The sequence below is a fragment of the Budorcas taxicolor genome, chromosome 1 (genome assembly GCF_023091745.1).
Source record: "Budorcas taxicolor isolate Tak-1 chromosome 1, Takin1.1, whole genome shotgun sequence".
Lineage (NCBI taxonomy): Eukaryota > Metazoa > Chordata > Mammalia > Artiodactyla > Bovidae > Budorcas > Budorcas taxicolor.
The window spans coordinates 204,683,013-204,702,888 of NC_068910.1; the positions used below are offsets into that span (position 1 = coordinate 204,683,013).

At 40.6% G+C, this 19,876-nt stretch overlaps 1 protein-coding gene and 1 non-coding gene across 2 annotated transcripts in view; both read right to left on the reverse strand.

Annotated features, from left to right (window-relative positions):
* The window catches only part of DSCAM (DS cell adhesion molecule), a 678,525-nt gene that overhangs the window by 511,155 nt on the left and 147,494 nt on the right, over nt 1-19,876 (reverse strand). The gene's annotated exons all lie outside the window — the stretch shown is intronic.
* Nucleotides 15,512-15,614, reverse strand: LOC128057981 (U6 spliceosomal RNA). Its single transcript, XR_008200381.1, has one exon. It is a non-coding gene; the product is annotated as a U6 spliceosomal RNA (small nuclear RNA).

Consider the following 19,876-nt stretch of genomic DNA (forward strand, 5'->3'; position numbering starts at 1 on the left):
AATAATGTGCAGCCTGACCATGACTTACTGGCAAGGTAAATCCTGCAGTGATGTTGGGGAGGGTTTGTTGTATCCAGAAATAAATACTGGCTGTCCTCTGAGTAGATGTGAGCCTGAGATGACAGCTACTAAGTACTGCCAGCTCGGTGGTTGAGCTGGGGTCTGTGGAGTTCAAGGCTCAGCTGCTGCCCCAGGAATCCCCAGTTTCCTCTGCAGCATTTCTGCAGCACTGAATAAAAAATGACCTGGTTTCTGGCTGCCCCACTGGCTAATTTTGAGGATTCCCACTGCCATCCTTTCTCTGGAGGAGTTTTTCCCTATGGGATTATAAACCAGATGTTATAGGGAAGCAGCCCTCTCTACTGCTCTTTCTGTCAATTAAGCTAACTCAAATATTACTTTCAGAAGTGGTGTCATTTTCTCTTTGTTTTTAAATTGAACTACAGTTGATTTACAATATTGTGTTAATTACAGGTGTGCAGTCGAGTAATTCAGTAATATATACATATGTACATGTATTCTTTTTTAGATTCTTTTCCATATTACAAGATATTGAGATTGTTTCCTGTGCTATAAAGTAAATCCTTGTTGTTTATTTTACATAGAATAGAATATATCTGTTAATTCCAAACTCCTAATTTATCCCCACCAAGTCTCCTTTTGTGACCATGTTTCCTATGTCTGTCTGTTCCTCTTTTGCAAATATGTTTATTCGTAACATTTTTTGATTCCACACATAAGTGATATCATATAATATTTGTCTTTCTATGTCTGACTTAGTATGATAATCCCTAGGTCCATCCATCATTTTATTTTCATAAACACAACAACTGACAATATGTTTCCCTTGTCTCTTGAGCATAAGTATTTAGTCAAGAAATAAATTTGTCTTCAACCTCACACCATCAAAACAAATATAGATATATTCGTTTGAACTAACAGTTTTTGGAAACCCTACTGAAAAATTCTTAATTACTATTATTTCCCCCTTTTTTTCTCCTGTGGCCCACTTGACAAATCAGTTCATAGCTAAGAGAATAAGAAAGACATACAGTTGATCCTTGAACAATGTGACTTTAGGAATCCTGACCATTTGTGTGATCCAAAACTCGAGTGTAATTTATAATTGGCCCTCTGGATCTGCGTGTCCATATCTTCAGATTCAACTAATAGAGAGTGTAGCCCAACAGGCTCCTCTGTCTATGGGATTCTCCAGGCAAGAATACTGGAGTGGGTAGCCATCCCCTTCTCCAGGGGATCTTCTGGATCCAGGGATCAAACCCAGGTCTTCCACATTGCAGGAAGATTTTTTATTATCTGAGCCACCAGGAAAGCCCAGGACTGTAGTATTTACTATTGGAAACATCCATGTTTACATGGATCCACACAATTCAAACCTGTGTTGTTCAAGGGTCAAATGTTCAAGAATTCACCTCAAATTCTTGGTTCTTGTTCTTCTCATTTATATACTATGTAAAATATAGATGGCATCGCGAGTTCATATTGCAGGTTATCAGTAGGAAGTGCACATAAAAGATGATGAAAACACCCACCTTGAGGGTGCAGAGACAGTACTCACTAGAAGTTCACACTGTAGTTCTGGAGCCTGATGGTGTCATTCACACAACAGACAAAAATTTGCAAGCATAAAATATCAATGATCCAGGACACACAAGCCATACAAAGCTCATCTTATTACTATGTCTATTGAAATGAAACAGCACGAAGATAGTTCAGCATTTTGATTCCTTATGAAGGTTGTCTTTGTGCTCTCAAAATTTTCTGTTTTTTTTCTTTTTTAATGCAACACTTTTGCCAAATTTTCATTCAGTATTGCCCTTAGGATAGTAGGATGAGAATATGTAAAAATTAAGTGGTAAAAATCACAGGCAGTCCACATACACCGCCTCAACATAAGGAAGGATGTTGCATGCATGGATAGAATAAGTTGCCTGTGAAGTAGGAGATGTCTAGAAAACCCCATAGCAGGACTGAAGATAAGCAGTCAAGTAGGCAAAGTGGCTCTTTAGGAACTCCTGCACCAGATGGGGAGCTGGAGAGTGTGGTCCAAGAATTCCTGCCTAGATCCCATGACCCTGCATTCCTGTGAACATCCACAAGCATCCTGAGACTGACATCCACCCCAGGTTGAACCAGGTGAAGACATGGTGGTTTTCAGTCTACCCATTGTTAATATTATAATAAGTGTTCACTGTTTGTGGAGATCACACTAGAGGTCATGGGTTACCAAATATTGATAAATGCTTGTTTGTTAATGTGAGGAAAGAAAAACCTGAAATTGTCAACTCTGATATTGCCAGCTGTAAATTGAACTGTATAATAGTATAATAGTTCAGGATACAGATATTGAGTTAATAAGGGACTGGGCTAAAGCCTAGGTGGTGTGACTCTCATTTCCCCATGCATCTACTGACCTGATGATGGCAAGCCAGTGGTTCAGACTAAATATGCAAGCACCCAGCAGCCCCTGGGGGCAATGTATCCCACATGCAACAGTTCTTTTCAGGGTACGAAAATCCCTAGAAAGTATAACCTTCAAAGTGTGTGTTCACATGCGTATGTTGAATACATGCCATTCCATCATTTTCTCATGGGTAGAAAGTTCTTAGGAAGAACATAAGCCATGTTCGAGTCTTTCAGCTAACTCTGTTTACACAGTGACAGATCACTGCTTTCAGAACTCCCACTGTAGACAATGTATATGGTTACCCTTCTACTTTCGTTTGGTGAAATAACACGTCATTTCATCTATTTCCTCTGACTTTTCTTCAAATGGTTTACAACTTAATAAAATGTGGGATTTGCACAGGTTTTTCACAGGGAGATGGTTTTCTTTTCTCTCTCTTTTTCAAAACTTGGTTCAATCCCAGATCTCACAAGGACTTTCATGAAATATAATAATGACAAAAGCAAATGGACAAAGTAGTTGTTTCCATTTTTGAAGATGAGAATGCACGTACAGGTAGTTACTAAAATTGCTTCAAGAAATAACGGAACTGGTAGCAAAAGTACTAAGGGAGCCTAGATTGGGTGCAGTGGGGGGTGCTTTGTGTATGTTTCAAAATTTTAAACAATGTCTAGAATATTTCACTTTCTAAACTGTTTAAGTATTTTTCAGTATTTTAAAGTGACTTCAATCATAAGTGCCAAACTTAGAAGCAATCAAGATATCCTTCAGGGAAGGGATAAATGAACTATGGTACATCCAAGCAATGGGATATTATTTAGTGATGAAAAGGAAACTATCAAGTCATGGAAAGACACAGAAGGAATTTAAATGCATATTATTAAGTGAAAGAAAACAATCTTAAGAGACTCTATGCTGTATGATTTCAACTATATGACACTCTGGAAAAGGCCAAATTATGGAGACGGCAAAAAGTCTGATGCTTGTCAGCTTTGAGGGGTGAAGGAAGAGAGGGCTGAAATGGGGGAAATTATAGAATTTTAGGGCACTGAAACTATTCTTATGGTACTATAGTGATATAAACATGTTATTGTACAATCTTTCAGATCCATAGAATGTACAACACCAAGAGTGAACCCCAGTGTAAACTATGTGCTCTGGATGATGGTGATGAGCTGATGAGGTTCATTGATTGTAGTGAATGCACCACTCTGGTGGGGATCTTGATGGCAGGAGTGTGAGTGAGTAAGTGAGTGAGTGAAAGTTGCTCAGTAGTGTCCGACTCTTTGCGACCCCATGGGCTGTAGCCCGCCAGGCTCCTCTGTCCATGGAATTTTCCAGGCAAGAATACTGAGGTGGATCACCATTCCCTTCTCCAAGGAAACTTCCCAACCCAGGGATCAAACCTGGGTCTCCCACATTGTGGGCGGATTCTTCACCATCTGAGCCACCAAGAAAGTCCCACTGATGGTGGGAGGGGTGAGAAACTGTGTAAATATAGGAGCAGAGAACATATGGGAACTCTCTGTACCTTTGTCTCAACTTATAGTGAACCTAAAACTGCTCTAAAGTATAAATAAAAAAAGACTTTTTTGACTTCTTCAACCTAGCCATCTGTCTATTTACTGAAGTTCCCCACATGCTGGCCTCTCTTTATGAGGGGTATGTTCTACTTCTTTTCACCATCTTTTTCTTCTCCAGGTCCTCTCACCATCGTGTACTTCCCCCTCCCCTGACACAGCACTTGCTCAGAGGAAGCTGAGTGCGGTGTTTACCTCTCATCCTGCCTCACCAGTCACTTCCCTATTTATTTCCCTCACATCATCATCTCTTCCTGAACTGATTTTTCCACCACCTCTGAAAATAACAGCTCATTAGAAAGTCATCAGAGATTGAGTGAGCAATTGAACATAATTACACAAAATTACATAGATCTGAAACACAACACTACACTGTGTGTCTGAGTGTGTGAAGCTGAAGCCTCTGTCTTATACTCAGGACTGCTGAGGTCACCTCCACAGCCTGAAAAGGGTGAAGGGAAGTGACCCCTCATTGAGATAAACTCAGAACCTCATTCTTTATAGCACACTGCCCTAGAAAGATGACCATGTAAGTGACAGCAGTGGGATGTCTGCAGACTACATGCAGAAAAGAGAGATGCTATGAGAAAGCATGTTCAAAGTCTGGTTGATGGAGGCAGGGGCTGACAGACAGTAAGGCTGGCTGACTTCTCCCCACACAAAGCTCCCACAGAGCAGAAGAACCCACTATCAGGGACAGCTATTGCATCTCCAAAGGTATTTTGCCAGGGTATTCTTGCAAACCAGGACCACTTAGAGGGTGATGAACCACCTGGGTTTGCCCAGGACTGTCCAGGTTTTCACACTGAAAGTGAGGCATCCCGATTACTTTTCTGTCCCTGGGTGACTAGGACAGTAAGTCACTGGAGACCATGTGATCTTAACACATGAAAGAGAAGCAATGAAAGACCGATCTAAAAACTGGCAAACTTCTACAAGATCAATGACATTACCTTGATTTTGAAAAAGAGTATGTAACGTACACAGCATAAAATTTCTTAGTGGATGGATACCTATAACTGATATAGTAACTTGCAGTTTTCAGTGGCATGTTTAGAAGCAGAGGTACAAAAGCAGGAAAACCAAAGCAAAAAGAGTTTCTTAATGGAGAAGTTGGGAGGTAGGAGGAGGAGCTGAAGCTGTGGCTTTAAGGCTGGGTCACTGCATGAGAGGAGGACCAGAACTCCCCCCAAGCCTCAGCCTTCCCATCCCTCAATGTGACACCTCCTCTCTGCCCTGCTTTTTAAATGTTAACGATGACCATAATATATGCATTTGGACAGACTTCCCAAACATGAACAAAGAAATCACCATAAAATATTTTTGGCATTTTTTCCCCTGCTGAAACCCTGTGTTAGAGGGAAGCACACATTAGAAACAAAGGGCTTTAGGGTAAAACAGACCATCTGCAGGAAAAAAAAAAAAAAAATATATATATATATATATATGTATATGTGTGTGTGTGTGTGTGTGTGTGTGTGTGTGTGTATAAAGCATGACTTTTCCCAAGAGGAACAGAAATGTAAATGATGGTAAATTTGTCTCACCTATGTTCTTCAAGGATGCTGAGTAAGTAAGTTTGAGGAAACAGTTCCGATTTCACATGGAAATAAGCTAGACTGAAGAGCAAAGCTGCTTTATTTATTCAGTGCATCTCCCACTACCCTCTTCCTCCTGATGGTTTTCTATCAGCATTTCAGGCTTTGCTTTGTCCTATTTTGGGGATCCTTGGGGATGGCACTGGGTACCTCCCCACACCACACCCAGCTCCACCTCCTACAGAACAGGGCACTTTGAACCACTTTCCTCCCTTCTGTAGGCCTGTCCTAATTACAGGGACTGCTGTGTAGACGACTTGGAGGGGACCTGCCCATCAGGAGCTTGATGGGCATGCATCAACAGTCAGTGCATGTCTGGCTGTGTGCACTTGGCCCTCAGGGCTTCTTTGAGGGTAGGACCTAGAGCCTTTCTGTTGGCAGTGAAAGGAGGGGTGATATTAAAACCTTCCTAGGACCCAGAGAGAGAAATGGTCCCGCAAGAGGGAAAAGGGGAAACTGCCCATAGCCTCTCTGTGTATGAGAAGCTCAGAAACGCACCTCCCCACTCCAGGTCTTCCTTATGAAGGACCATGCTTTGTCCTACGTGACTCACCTCCTTGGCCACATCTGTTTGGGCCTGAGCCTGGCCTGAGGGGAGGGCTGTGCTCTGGATGGCCTGTGAATAGAAGACTCATGGATGAATGACTTCTGAAGACTCTCAGCAGACCTGGGGCAGGTGGAAGCTGAAAAGCAGGGGGATGGAGGGCTGAAGAAGAAGATGCCCTAATACAGAGGGAAAAGAAGATGGCTGGCTTTGGCAGGAAGTGGGGAGAGGGGGAGAGAGAGAGAGAGAGAGAGAGAGAGAGAGAGAGAGAGAGACATAAAAGGTTGAGGCACCATAGGAGACTTGCAGCTCTGAAATATGCCAGGAACTGGACAAGTGGGGAGCCAACAGTGCTGCCATGGGCCCCACACTTCTTGAAGTTTTGTGCCTGACTTTAAAATGTATGAAACAACACTGTATCCATAATAGATACAAGCTTATTCCACTACAGAATTAGCATGAGAATTTACTTGACCTTAAGGAAATCAGAGATGTATTAAAAAGCAGAGCTATGACTTTGCCAACAAAAGTGCATCTAGTCAAAGCTATGGTTTTTCCAGTAGTCATGTATGGATGTGAGAGTTGGACCATAAAGAAGTCTGAGTGCTGAAGAATTGATGCTTTTGACCTGTGGTGCTGGAGAAGACTCTTGAGAGTCCCTTGGATTGCAAGGAGATCAAACCAGTCATCCTAAAGGAATATTCATTGGAAGGACTGATGCTGAAGCTGAAGCTCCAATAATTTGGCCACCTGATGGGAAGAACTGACTCACTGGAAAACATCCTGATGCTGGGAAAAATTGTGGGCAGGAGAAGAAGGGGGTGGCAGAGGATGAGGTGGTTGGATAGCGTCACCAACTCAATGGACATGAGTTTGAGCAAATTCAAGGAGATAATGAAGGACAGGGAAGCCTGATGTACTTCAGGCCATGGGGTTGCAAAGAATTGGACACGACTTAGTGACTGAACAGCAACAACAAGGAAATCAGTGTGCCTACATGGTGTACCATATTGACCTGGTTCCTTTCTGTGCTTCCTGCGTGGGTATCTGGAAGCTGGAGGGGAGAGAGGCAGGGGCACAGAGCAAGGGAGGACGTTACTTTCTCTGAGCACATTACTCCAAGGGGGGGGGGGGTCCTTTTCAATAATACTTGAAGGTAATAATGTTGCCAAAACTACAAGTAAAGACACAGGTACTGTGTCCAAGGACTGTACTCTCCTCTGCCAGCCAAGGCACAGCTTCTCCTCCCGGCCACACATGTTCTCGTCCCCAGGGATTCTGGGTATCTGTGTATGGATGAGCCACGTGGCAAGTGAGGCGTGTATCACCTGAGAGTTTCCTAGAATCTTGGGCCATTAGATGAGAAGGCACTGAAACTGAAGAACAGAACAAAGAGAAGGTTCTATCCTTCTGAAGAGAAAAAGAAATGGTCTGTAGGTACATGATAAACACTCTCAGTGGTCAGAGCAGGGTCCTGGGCCTTGGATCTGGCTCCAGATCACTCAGGTTTTCAGCCATTCGATGGACATCAATCCCAAAAAAACAATGCTGAGATGTTGGTGTGTTATGGAGAAGTCTTAGGGCACTGTTGCCATAGAGATAAGTCCCATATGACTTATGGGACAGCATAAGTAACAGTAGGATAAATAACATATCAGATTTGAATTGGGAATTATTTCCACAAAGCTCAATCACTGTCCCTACATGTGAATGACTTCTGAATTATCCACAACCATATGTTTGCCATCAGTCTTTTGAAGATGTCTTCAACATGTATAAAATCAGCAGCCTGATTTCTGCATTGTGGACAGGCTCCTGGCTCCACTTTACATTTTTTGTTACCATTACATTAAAAGGCAAGATTCAATGTTAAGAGATGGAAAACATTCCACCTCCTGCCAGTTCCACACATGCTTGTCCCCCCTGACACACACACCTACATCCTTTCATGTAGATCTGTAAGTTTTATTGTTTTTCAGTCACTAAGTCGATTCCGACTCTTTGCAACCCTGTGGTCTGCAGCATACCTGGCTCCTCTGTCCGGGGGGATTCTCCAAGCGAGAATATTGGAGTGGGTCACCACGCCCTCCTCCAGGAGATCCTCCCAAACCAGGGATGGAACCCAAGTCTCTTGTGTCTCCTGAATTGGCAGGTGGATTCTTTAACACTAGCACCACCATGTAAACTTGACACACCAGCCAACAGGAGCTTCATGAAAAGAGGCACATAGATAAAACTAAAATGTGAGTTCTCAAGCTGAAAGTGTAGACACTGAAGTCCCAACTGAAACCGAGTTCTATTTCCCCTCTGCTAAATGGATCATTTAGCTTTCATCCCTTTCTCACTTCCACATATGTTACTATTGTCCTAAATTTCATGGTTCAGGGTTTTCCAATTAGCCTGCCGTAAGCATGTGCTTCAGGAGACAGCGCAGTTGCATTTGGCACCGTCGACTCTGGGAAACGGCGGCTCAGGAAGAGCCAGTCCTGTCTGGGAACGTTTCCTGAGAAGGTGGCAGGGTGCCACAGCCCAGCATACGTTTCACACTTCATCACACAGAGAAGGGGAGAGATGAGAAGTAACAGGATGGAATCTTAATAACGTAATTGAGGGAATCCCACGTAAGCTGCTCTGCATTAAAAGACAGCAATAGCTGGGCCTGTGAGCCTCTGCTACACTTGAACAGCAGAAGGCTCTCTAGGGAAGTGCTGGTTCTCAGGCCTGAGTTCGTCACAGATTGGCTTTCCACCAAACTGCCCCCCGTCCAACACATTCTTCACTGCTCTAGAGTGATTTGAATTTACCATGGACTGGATTTAGCAAATTTATCTTCAGCTGAGTTCCAAATTATTTGCTGTTCTCTCTTTAGTCCAAGGCCTATGCATCATGTGGCACAGAATGCTTTTAAAACAAAATCACTGTTTGAAACATTCAGTGAGGTTGATGCCACATTTCTCTGGAAAAAAAGTTAGCTAAAGAGAAAAGAAAATCACATCACCACTAACACAGACATCTACTCATTTGTTTATCCATTCATTCATCAAGAATTCTGTCACTCACTCAAGCTTTCATCCATTTATTTACTCATTACGTCTTTCATGGGAGTATTCACTCATTTATTAACTCAGTCATCCCTTCATGTATTAGTTAATTTACTTGTTTACTCATTCATTTAAGTGATATGCATCACAGCTCTGGACTGTTGCTGAAGCTGAAGCTCCAATACTTTGGCCACCCGATGTGAAGAGCCAACTCATTGGAAAAGTCCCTGATGCTGGGAAAGATTTTGAAAGCAAAAGGAGAAGAGAAAGCACAGAGGATGAGATGGTTAAATGGCATCACTGACTCAATGGACATGAATTTGAGCAAACTCCAGAAGATAGTGAAGGACAGGGAAGCCTTGCATGCTGCAGTCCATGGAGTCAATAAGAGTCAGAGGCAGCTTAGCAACTGTACAACGATAATATCACAGTGTTACCTAGTGGGGAAATGAGCACAGTGATGCTCTCCTTGCATCTCTATAGGCATCTCTCTCTGTCCTTTTAAATGCATTTCTCTCTAATGTAAAATCACACTATGAAGAATATTTAAAAACACTGATCCAAAATGACAGTTGGTTTATCTAAATGCTACATTTCTGCCCACCCTTCTGAAAAGCTTACACATTTTTGATGGAACAAATTCTTAATGGAACAGAAGTTTCCTCCCCAAAACAACCTCTGAAAACACACTCTCCATCATGAAGATTGAACTCACAATAGTTTTTCCAATTCATATTAAAATTAATTTTGCATAATTAATGTGTCTGGGAAATTCTGAATATACATTTTGTTTAAATGAAATGCTGTTTGTAATTTAATATTGTTAATTAGATTCCTTAAAAAATTGCAAATAGAACTGCCATATGACCCAGCAATCCCACTGCTGGGCATACACACCGAGGAAACCAGAATTGAAAGAGACACGTGTACCCCAATGTTCATTGCAGCACTGTTTATAATAGCCAGGACATGGAAACAACCTAGATGTCCATCAGCAGATGAATGGATAAGAAAGCTGTGGTACATATACACAATGGAATATTACTCAGCCATTAAAAAGAATACATTTGAATCAGTTCTGTTGAGATGGATGAAACTGGAGCCGATTATACAGAGTGAAGTAAGCCAGCAAGAAAAACATCAATACCGTATACTAACACATATATATGGAATTTAGAAAGATGGCAATGATGACCCTGTATGCAAGACAGCAAAAAAGACACAGATGTGTATTGCGGACTTTGGGACTCAGAGGGAGAGGGAGAGGGTGGGATGATTTGGGAGAATGGCATTGAAACATGTATATTATCATGTAAGAATCGAATCAGCAGTCTATGTCTGATGCAGGATACAGCATGCTTGGGGCTGGTGCATGGGGATGACCCAGAGGGATGTTGTGGGGAGGGAGGTGGGAGGGGGGTTCATGTTGGGATCGCATGTACACCCGTGGTGGATTCAGGTCAATGTATGTCGAAACCAATTTAAAAATAAATTAAAAACAAACAAAAAAAAATTATGTCTTGTAAGGTCAAAAAAAAAAAAAAAGATAACTTAAAAAATAAAAATAAAATAAAATTGCAATTACAATAGAAAACTCATGTTCCTCCCTAGATATTGTTATTTCTCTAGAAGCTTTGCAAAGCTGGGACCCTATATTTACGAGATAATACTGAAAGATGTTCACTTCTGAAGTCTTTGCTGAGCATCTCTTTATGGCACAGAGGGAGGATGGGCTCAGGTGTGGGTTGATGTCCCCATTCCAAATGAATAAGCATCTTTCCTTCCGTGATGAGAAATTCTCTCAATACGAATAAAACAGAGGGAGGGCTGTTACTCTGAAGGGCACAGGGCTATGGGAAGGGCCACATTAAGACATTCATAGGTCTTTCCTCCATAAAAATTGCTTAAAATTATGTTTTATGACTAGAAATATAAAGATAAATGAAATCTGGCCCGGATTGTTTTCATTTTTTTCTTCTGATTTGAAAAGACATTAAAACATCTTCACGGGCTTTTAAAATGATTGTGGCCCTAGATACTGTGCCTGTTATACTAGGGGTAAATTGGCCCTGGCTTTGGGGTCACTCATGCGAGGATCCTGATATTTCAGCACCCATTGACTACACTCACTTTGCACATGCCAGCTCACTTCTTAATGGCCACGTGTTCATTGCTAAGACATAACTAGGACTCTTGTTTCTACTCTTCCTACTCACATCAAATTACAAGAAAAACAGAGTCTGCTGTGGAGCGACAAGTCCACAGAATTCTCTCCTCAGTTGCTCTTAACACTGAACCAGAGAACTCAGACTAAGTCTCAAGAAATCGGAGCCAGTTTCACCAGTTACCCGTCATGAACTAGGCTACAACCAAACAGGACCCACTTTAAGGAATGGATCAAGCAGGATATTTTTTGTCTCTAACTTTCACTTTACATCACATTCCACAACTCCCCAGCCCTATCTTAATTATCACTTTAGCATACTTTGTAACTGACTTTTTATGTCCATCATCTCTCTTCTCACTGGAACATTAGCTCTACAAGGGCAAGCGTTAGTATGTTCTGATTACTACTGTATCACTATTCCTGGACACATTAGGGTCAGGTATGAATATTACTTGTTGAATTGACTTGAAAATGATCAGAAACACTGGTATGAAAAACATTAAAATTCAGCCTTTGGGCTATTTTTGGTTACTTTCTAAGAGAATTTTTTTTTCTCTTCAAGACTACACCTCTTGATCTAGTATTGTTCCTGAACTCTGGTCTGGCTGCTTATGGCTCAAAAAGCTGATACTTGAGAGGCAAGTGTTGGTAGAAAGGAAAAGTAGCTTTACTCTGGAGGCTGGCCACTGGGAGAGAAGGTGGACTCATGTCCAAAGTCCACTTTCCCTCTGCCATCAGTGGGCAAGAGCTTTTCAAGGAGTGTTTCGGGGGATATAGGCAGAGAGAGGTGGGCTACATGCAGAAACAGCACAGTCATCTCTGACAGTCATCTTGAAATTGGTCATCAGTGGTCTGACCAGCATCACCTTGATTGTTTTCAGTACAGTTAGTTCCAGGGTCGGTTTGTTCCCATTTCTTCGAGGCCATTTCTTGGAATTGTGGCAGCTTGTATCATGGCCACCATCTGGCCATCATGCAGTTAACTTTTTCCACCTGGTGGGGGTTTCAGTATCTATAAGACAGCTCAGAGGCCATGGCTCAGGAAATTATCTGTAGCTCTTGAGGAGCAACTAAAGGTCCCTGACCTGGCTTAATGACTGAACTATTATTATTCTGTACTGTTCGCTTTTCCTTTGTTTCTGCATCTTCTTATATCTCTGATTAACCTTACCTTTTGGATAAAGTCTTTCTACAGATAAAAGGCAAGCAGAGGACATGGCAGGGAGCGAGGCTTCTGTCCTGAATGCCCCACAAGGTCCTGCTCTGTTTCCATATTCCTGGTAGTGCTGCCTAATATTTTTTTTCTGTTTGGTCATCTCTTCCACTTCTCACGTATAAACTATTTTTGGCTAAAGCATTCAGCAATGGATATAGAATGTATGTGTACCACCTGCTTCTTTCCCTTTCCAATTATTCTTTATGGGCCAGAATGTTTTATCTAAATTTTATTCCAATCAGACACTTTCTCATAAAGTAATATGAGCAGAGAGACCATATTAGCAAAGTTACTGAGCTAATTTTATTAAGACACAAAGTGTTTTAGGATATGATTCACATTTTCTTTTTAAAGATTGGCTGGTCTACTTGAAAAAAAGCCAATGAATTTAGAGTCACCATTCCCAACATTCTGAATGTACAAACTCTCCCATTTCCTAAAAATGGGGGCTTATCCCAGGTTTTAGGGAATCCTTTTTTGTCCTCATAGACCACTCTACCATACAGATCCTCCGGGCTATATTAGAAAGATGCTTATGGTAATTATAGGTGAAGACATGGAAAAGGAAAACAGCGATAGCAATCCTAGTTTCTTCCTTACAGAATATAAACTAATTTCCACAGGAAGGGAAGGAGAGGGTGGGACAAACTGAGAGAGAAGCATTGACATATATTACACTACCATTTGTAAAACACAGAGCTAGTGGGAAGCTGCTGTATAGCACAGAGAGCTCAGCTCCAGGCTCTGTGATGACCTACAGGGGTGGGATGGAGGGGTAGGAGGTGGGAGGCAGGTTCAAGAGGGGGGAGATGTATGTATGTGAATGCTAAGTCACCTCAGTCAGGCCCAGCTCTTTGTGACCTCGTGGACTGTAGCCCACCAGGCTCCTCTGTCCATGGGATTCTCCAGGAAAGAATACTGGAGTGGGTTGCCATGCCCTCCTCCAGGGGACTGTCCCTATCCAGGGATCAAACCCATGTCTCCTGCATTGGCAGGTAGGTTATTTACCACTAGCACCACCTGGGAAACCTGAATATATGTACACGTTTAGCTGATTCACTTTCTTGTACAGCAGACACTAACACAACATTGTAAAGCAATTAGACACCAATAATAAAATAAATAAAATTTAAAAATGAAAAATGCTATTGTATTGTTTTTTATTATAAAATGAACATATTTGCATTGTAAAAACTTTCGTAAATACAGAAAGGCAGTAGGGGGAAAAGGACTGTGACCAAATAACCATATCTTGCCAAAACAAAATGTCTTCTGTGAAAATTTTGATGTATCCCCTGAAGACTGTTGGGGTGCAATGAGCAGAATGATCTGAGAGGGGCCCCAGTTCACTCAGGGCAACCTGGGCAGTGGGCCAGCTGGAAGCAGCCCCCTTTCTGTGAGCATAATGGCTGCATTTGAGGGAGGCTTCTTGCCCTGACAGAAGGGGCTTCCCATGGGCCTAGGAGTCTCCAGGTGCTGGGGAGCTGGGTCTCTCAGAAAATCCCAGAAGCAGCTGACACCTGAACCCAGACTGAATATTTAGTCCCCTGTTTAGTAGGTTTCCTCTCAGACTTATAAGAAAGGAACATTGTGATACACGGAAAGGTTGCTTGAATGACAGACCCGGGTACTGTCGAGGACACCCAGCCTGCATTTCTGTGGGATGATTAACAGTTAGGAACCCTTTCATTTTCTCACTTGCATCTATTTTCTTCCTTAATATTTACTCCTTACTACATACTGTACTGCCTTGTAGAATATGCCCAACCCTTTGTGACCCCATGGACTGCGGCACGCCAGGCTTCTCTGTCCTTCACTATCACCTGGAGTTTGCTGAAACTCATGTCCATTGAGTCAGTGATGCCCTCCAGCCATCTCATCCTCTGTTGCCCCCTCCTTCTTCTGCCCTCAATCTTGCCCAGCATCAGGGTCATTTCCATGAATCAGCTCTTTGCATCAGGTGACCGAAGTACTGGAGCTTCAGCTTCAGCCTCAGGATATGCCCTTACCTACTGTGATAGTCAGTTTTACGTGTCAACCTAGAGCTAGGTGTAGCACCCAGACACTCAGTCAAACACCACTGCAGCTGTTGCTGTGAAGGTCATTTTATACATGTGATGAACACCCACAACCAATTGACTTTAAGTAAAAGAGATTACCCCAGATAATCTGGGTAAGCACCATCTAGACAGATGAAAGAACTTACAGCTGAAAATGAAATCCTGCCTGTGGACTACAGGATCAGACCCTGCCCCAGAGCATCCACCCTGTCCCAGAGCATCCACCCTGTCCTGGTGGCTTGTCTTATGGATTTCAGTCTCACCACAACTGCATAATCGTGTGAGCTAATCCCTTGAAATCCATCTCTGTCATCTATCCATCTGTCTCTGACTGGTTCTGTTTCTCTAGTGGGCCCTCACTGATAATTCACCTTGAACCAGAGCTATATAATTTCATTTCCAAACTTAAGTATGAGAAATTATCTATTTAGGTAAGGTTTATAGAGTTGGGGGATTTTTCCTCCAATATTTATTTGCATCTTCTTTTCTTTTGTTTTTCTTATTGAAGTATAGTTGATTTACAATATTATGTTAGTTTCAGGAGTACAGCAAAGAGAGTCAAATGTATATACGTGTGTGTGTGTGTATATATATGTATATAAATCTTTTTCAGATTATTTTCCCTTATAGATTACTACAAAATATCAAATACAGTTCAATTATATAGCTCTGATGCTATACAGTAGGTACTTGCTGGTTTTCTATTTGATTGGGATGCCGTCTATGGGGTCGCACAGAGTCGGACACGACTGAAGTGACTTAGCAGCAGCAGCAGCAGCAGCAGTGTGTATATGTTAATCCCAGACCTCTTATTTATCCCTCCCCCACTTTCCCCTTTGGTAACCATAAGTTTGTTTTCTGTATCTGTGGGTCAATTAAAAATATGGAACACCTCACAAACTTGTGTGTCATCCTTGTGCAGGAGCTGTGCAAATATTCTCTGTATTGTTCCAATTTTAGTATATGTGCTGCCAAAGCAAGCATGCTTCTTTGTTTTTTATGCCTCCTTTTTTACCCCCAAATTGCATTTAAGATGTCAATATAGGAAGATGTCATAAATGTAAATATAATACTAATAATATAGAATATTTATTAATATGTAATTCATAAAAAGAAAAAGGGAAATTTATGGTAGGAAATTAAGAAGGCAAGAATATATTTAGCAACATAGTAAATGCTGAAAGCTGGGAGAAGAACAGGAGGACTGAGATGAATCCCTACAAAATCCGTGGACATTCACCAAGTACAAAGGCTGAGAGGGCCATACCCTAAGGCAGAAGAGATGCCCTAGGTGCATACAGCTACGAATGGGTCTAGAGAGCAAAGAGAATGTGCCAGAAACTCAAAATGCTTGCAGCCAAGCTGCAAAGCAGAAACAGCATTGCCACGGTTTGGAAAGCTCGTAGCTGGCCTTGTGATGCACAAAGAGATCTAAAGAGTCTGACTGGTGCTCAGACCCCAAGCCTTCTGAAGGCAAAGTCCCAACCCCACCTCCACAATGTGTAAAATTCAGTGGTGAACTGAGTCTAACTTAAAATTCTAACTTCACAACAGAGTCCAGGGACAGCTCAGCTACCCATTAGATTAACTCAGTCTCAAACCATCAAATTCATGGGGCATATCCCTCTCAGGAGGTGGACATGCCTTATCCCATTACAATGTTCAGTGTAAAAAAAAAAAAAAACACACAAGATACACAAAGAAGTGAGAAAAGAGGACTACATTTAAAAGAGGAAACAGTTCATAGAAACAAATATGGCAATGACTCAGATGTTAGAATTATCACTCAGGGATTCCAAAGAATTTATGATGAAAGATCTAGAGGAAGATGTGGATGACAACTATAAGCAGATAAAGGCTTTCCACATAAGTGGAAACAGTAAAAAGGAAAATGAAATGGAACTATCATGATGGAATTATGTGATGTCAGAGGGGAAGATGCAGCTGATGAGCTTATTAGCAGACTGGACAGAGAAAAGAATCAGAGAAATCAAAGGCAAGTCAATAGACACTATATTGATAATAGAATAGCAAATAAAAAAGTAAAAAAATAAAACAAAATACCCAAAACATATAATATGTGATCAAAACATATAAATAATTGAAATCCCCAAAGGGGAGAAGAAAGATATAGGATAAAAATTATTTTAAGACACAAGTTACTAAATTTGAAATTGATGAAATATGTCAATTTACATATCCAAGAAGCTCAGCAAACGACATGATAAGCCTTTAAAAAGTAATTTAAAAGTCACACCTATAGCATCAGAGGCAAACTGCTGAAAACCAAAACTGGAAAGAAAACCTTAAATAGCCAAAAATAAACAAAACAACAACAAAAAACCCAGCCAGGTCATATGTAAGGAAAGCATGAAAAGAGTGAAGACTGAATTCCTCAGAGTGAAATAAATACAATTTTAAAAAGCTGTTTATATAAAATTTTATATCTTACCAAAGTTTACATCAAAAATGGAAGCTAGATTAAGACAATTTCAGTCAAAGGAAACTTCAGATTTTGTAACCAGAAAATCTGTAGTATAAGAAATGCTTCATTTGCTATTATTTTCTCCCATTCCGAAGGCTGTCTTTTGACCTTGCTTATAGTCTCCTTTGTTGTGCAGAAGCTTTTAACTTTAATTAGGTCCCATTTGTTTATTTTTGCTTTTATTTCCAGTATTCTGGGAGGTGGGTTATAGAGGATCCTGCTGTGATTTATGTCATAGAGTGTTTTGCCTATGTTCTCCTCTAGGAGTTTTATAGTTTCTGGTCTTATGTTTAGATCTTTAATCCATTTGAGTTTATTTTTCTGTATGGTGTTAGAAAGTGATCTAGTTTCATTCTTTTACAAGTGGTTTGCCAGTTTTCCAAGCACCACTTGTTAAAGAGATTGTCTTTAATCCATTGTATATTCTTGCCTCCTTTGTTGAAGATAAGGTGTCCATAGGTGTGTGAATTTATTTCTGGGCTTCCTATTTTGTTCCATTGATCTATATTTCTGTCTTGATGACTGTGGCTTTGTAGTAGAGCCTGAAGTCAGGCAGGTTGATTCCTCCAGTTCCATTCTTCTTTGTCAAGATTGCTTTGGCTATTCGAGGTTTTTTGTATTTCCATACAAATTATGAAATTATTTATTCTAGCTCTGTGAAAAATACCACTGGTAGCTTGATAGGGATTGTATTGAATCTATAGATTGCTTTGGGTAGTATACTCATTTTCACTATATTGATTCTTCTAATCCATGAACATGGTATATTTTTCCATCTATTAGTGTCCTCTTTGATTTCTTTCACCAGTGTTTTATAGTTTTCTAAATATAGGTCTTTAGTTTCTTTAGGTAGATATATTCCTAAGTATTTTATTCTTTTTGTTGCAATGGTGAATGGAATTGTTCCCTTAATTCCTTTTTCTACTTTCTCATTACTAGTGTATAGGAATGCAAGGGATTTCTGTGTGTTGATTTTATATCCTGCAACTTTACTATATTCATTTATTAGCTCTAGTAATTTTCTGGTGGAGTCTATAGGGTTTGGTTTGGGAGAAAATAATAGCAAATGAAGCAACTGACAAACAACTAATCTCAAATATATACAAGCAACTCCTGCAGCTCAATTCCAGAAAAATAAATGACCCGATCAAAAAATGGGCCAAAGAACTAAATAGACATTTCTCTAAAGAAGACATACAGATGGCTAACAAACACATGAAAAGATGCTCAACATCACTCATTATCAGAGAAATGCAAATTAAAACCACAATGAGGTACTATTTCATGCCAGTCAGAATGGCTGTGATCCAAAAGCCCACAAGCAATAAATGCTGGAGAAGGTGTGGAGAAAAGGGAACCCTCTTATATTTTTGGTGGGAATGCAAACTAGTACAGCCAGTATGGAGAACAATGTGGAGATTCCTTAAAAAACTGAAAATAGAACTACCTTATGACCCAGCAGTCCCACTTCTGGGCATTCACACCGAGGAAACCAGAATTGAAAGAGACACATGTACCCCAATGTTCATCACAGCACTGTTTATAATAGCCAGGACATGGAAGCAACCTAGCTGTCCATCAGCAGATGAATGGATAAGAAAGCTGTGGTACATATACACAATGGAGTATTACTCAGCCATTAAAAAGAATACATTTGAATCAGTTCTAACGAGGTGGATGAAACTGGAGCCGATTATACAGAATGAAGTAAGCCAGAAAGAAAAACACCAATACAGTATACTAATGCATATATATGGAATTTAGAAAGATGGTAACAATAACCCTGTATGTGAGACAGCAAAAGAGACATAGATGCATAAAACAGTCTTTTGGACTCTGTGCGAGAGGGAGAGGGTGGGATGATTTGCGAGAATGGCATTGAAACATGTATAATACCATATAAGAAACGAATTGCCAGTCTAGGTTCGATGCAGGATACAGGATGCTTGGGGCTGGTGCACTGGAATGACCCAGAGGGATGGTATGGGGAGGGAGGGGGGAGGGCGGTTCAGGACTGGGAACACGTGTACACCCACGGTAGATTCATGTTGATGTATGGCAAACCCAATACAATATTGTAAAGTAATTAGCCTCCAATTAAAATAACTAAATTTAAATTTTAAAAATAAATAAAATAAAACTTAAAATAGAAAAAAAAAAAGAAATGCTAAAAGAACTTCTTCAGGGAACAATATACAATTTCAGAAAAAAGTTCAAGTCTGCAGAAGGAAAAAAAAACCATAGAAAGTGAAATATATGGGTAAAAATAAGAGATTTATTTATTTTTAATATGTGCATATTTTTGTGTACAGACACATATCTATGCTTGTGTAACATATATATAACAAATACAGATTTAGGCTACATTCATTCAAAGCAGAGGAATAAAGAGCACAGGAGTGGGAGCGGAATAAGTAGAATTATATATATAATCACGGCATCCCTACATCTTGCAAAGAGTTTGATGGCATAATTGGAAATTGAACTGTGGCAAGTTAAAGATACATATTGTAATTTCTAGTGACACTCAATACAAAAATGTATACTTAAAGAGTTAATAGAAATTAAATAATTACTTGGTCACGTAAAATAAGGCAGGATATTAAAAAGAGAAACATATATCAAGATGAAAGATCTAAATACAAGCTATGTTGATGATGACATTAAATATGAATAGACTAAATACCACTTAAAGAATAGATAAATAAGGGCTTCCCTGGTGGCTCAGACAGTAAAGAATCAGCCTGCAATGAAGGA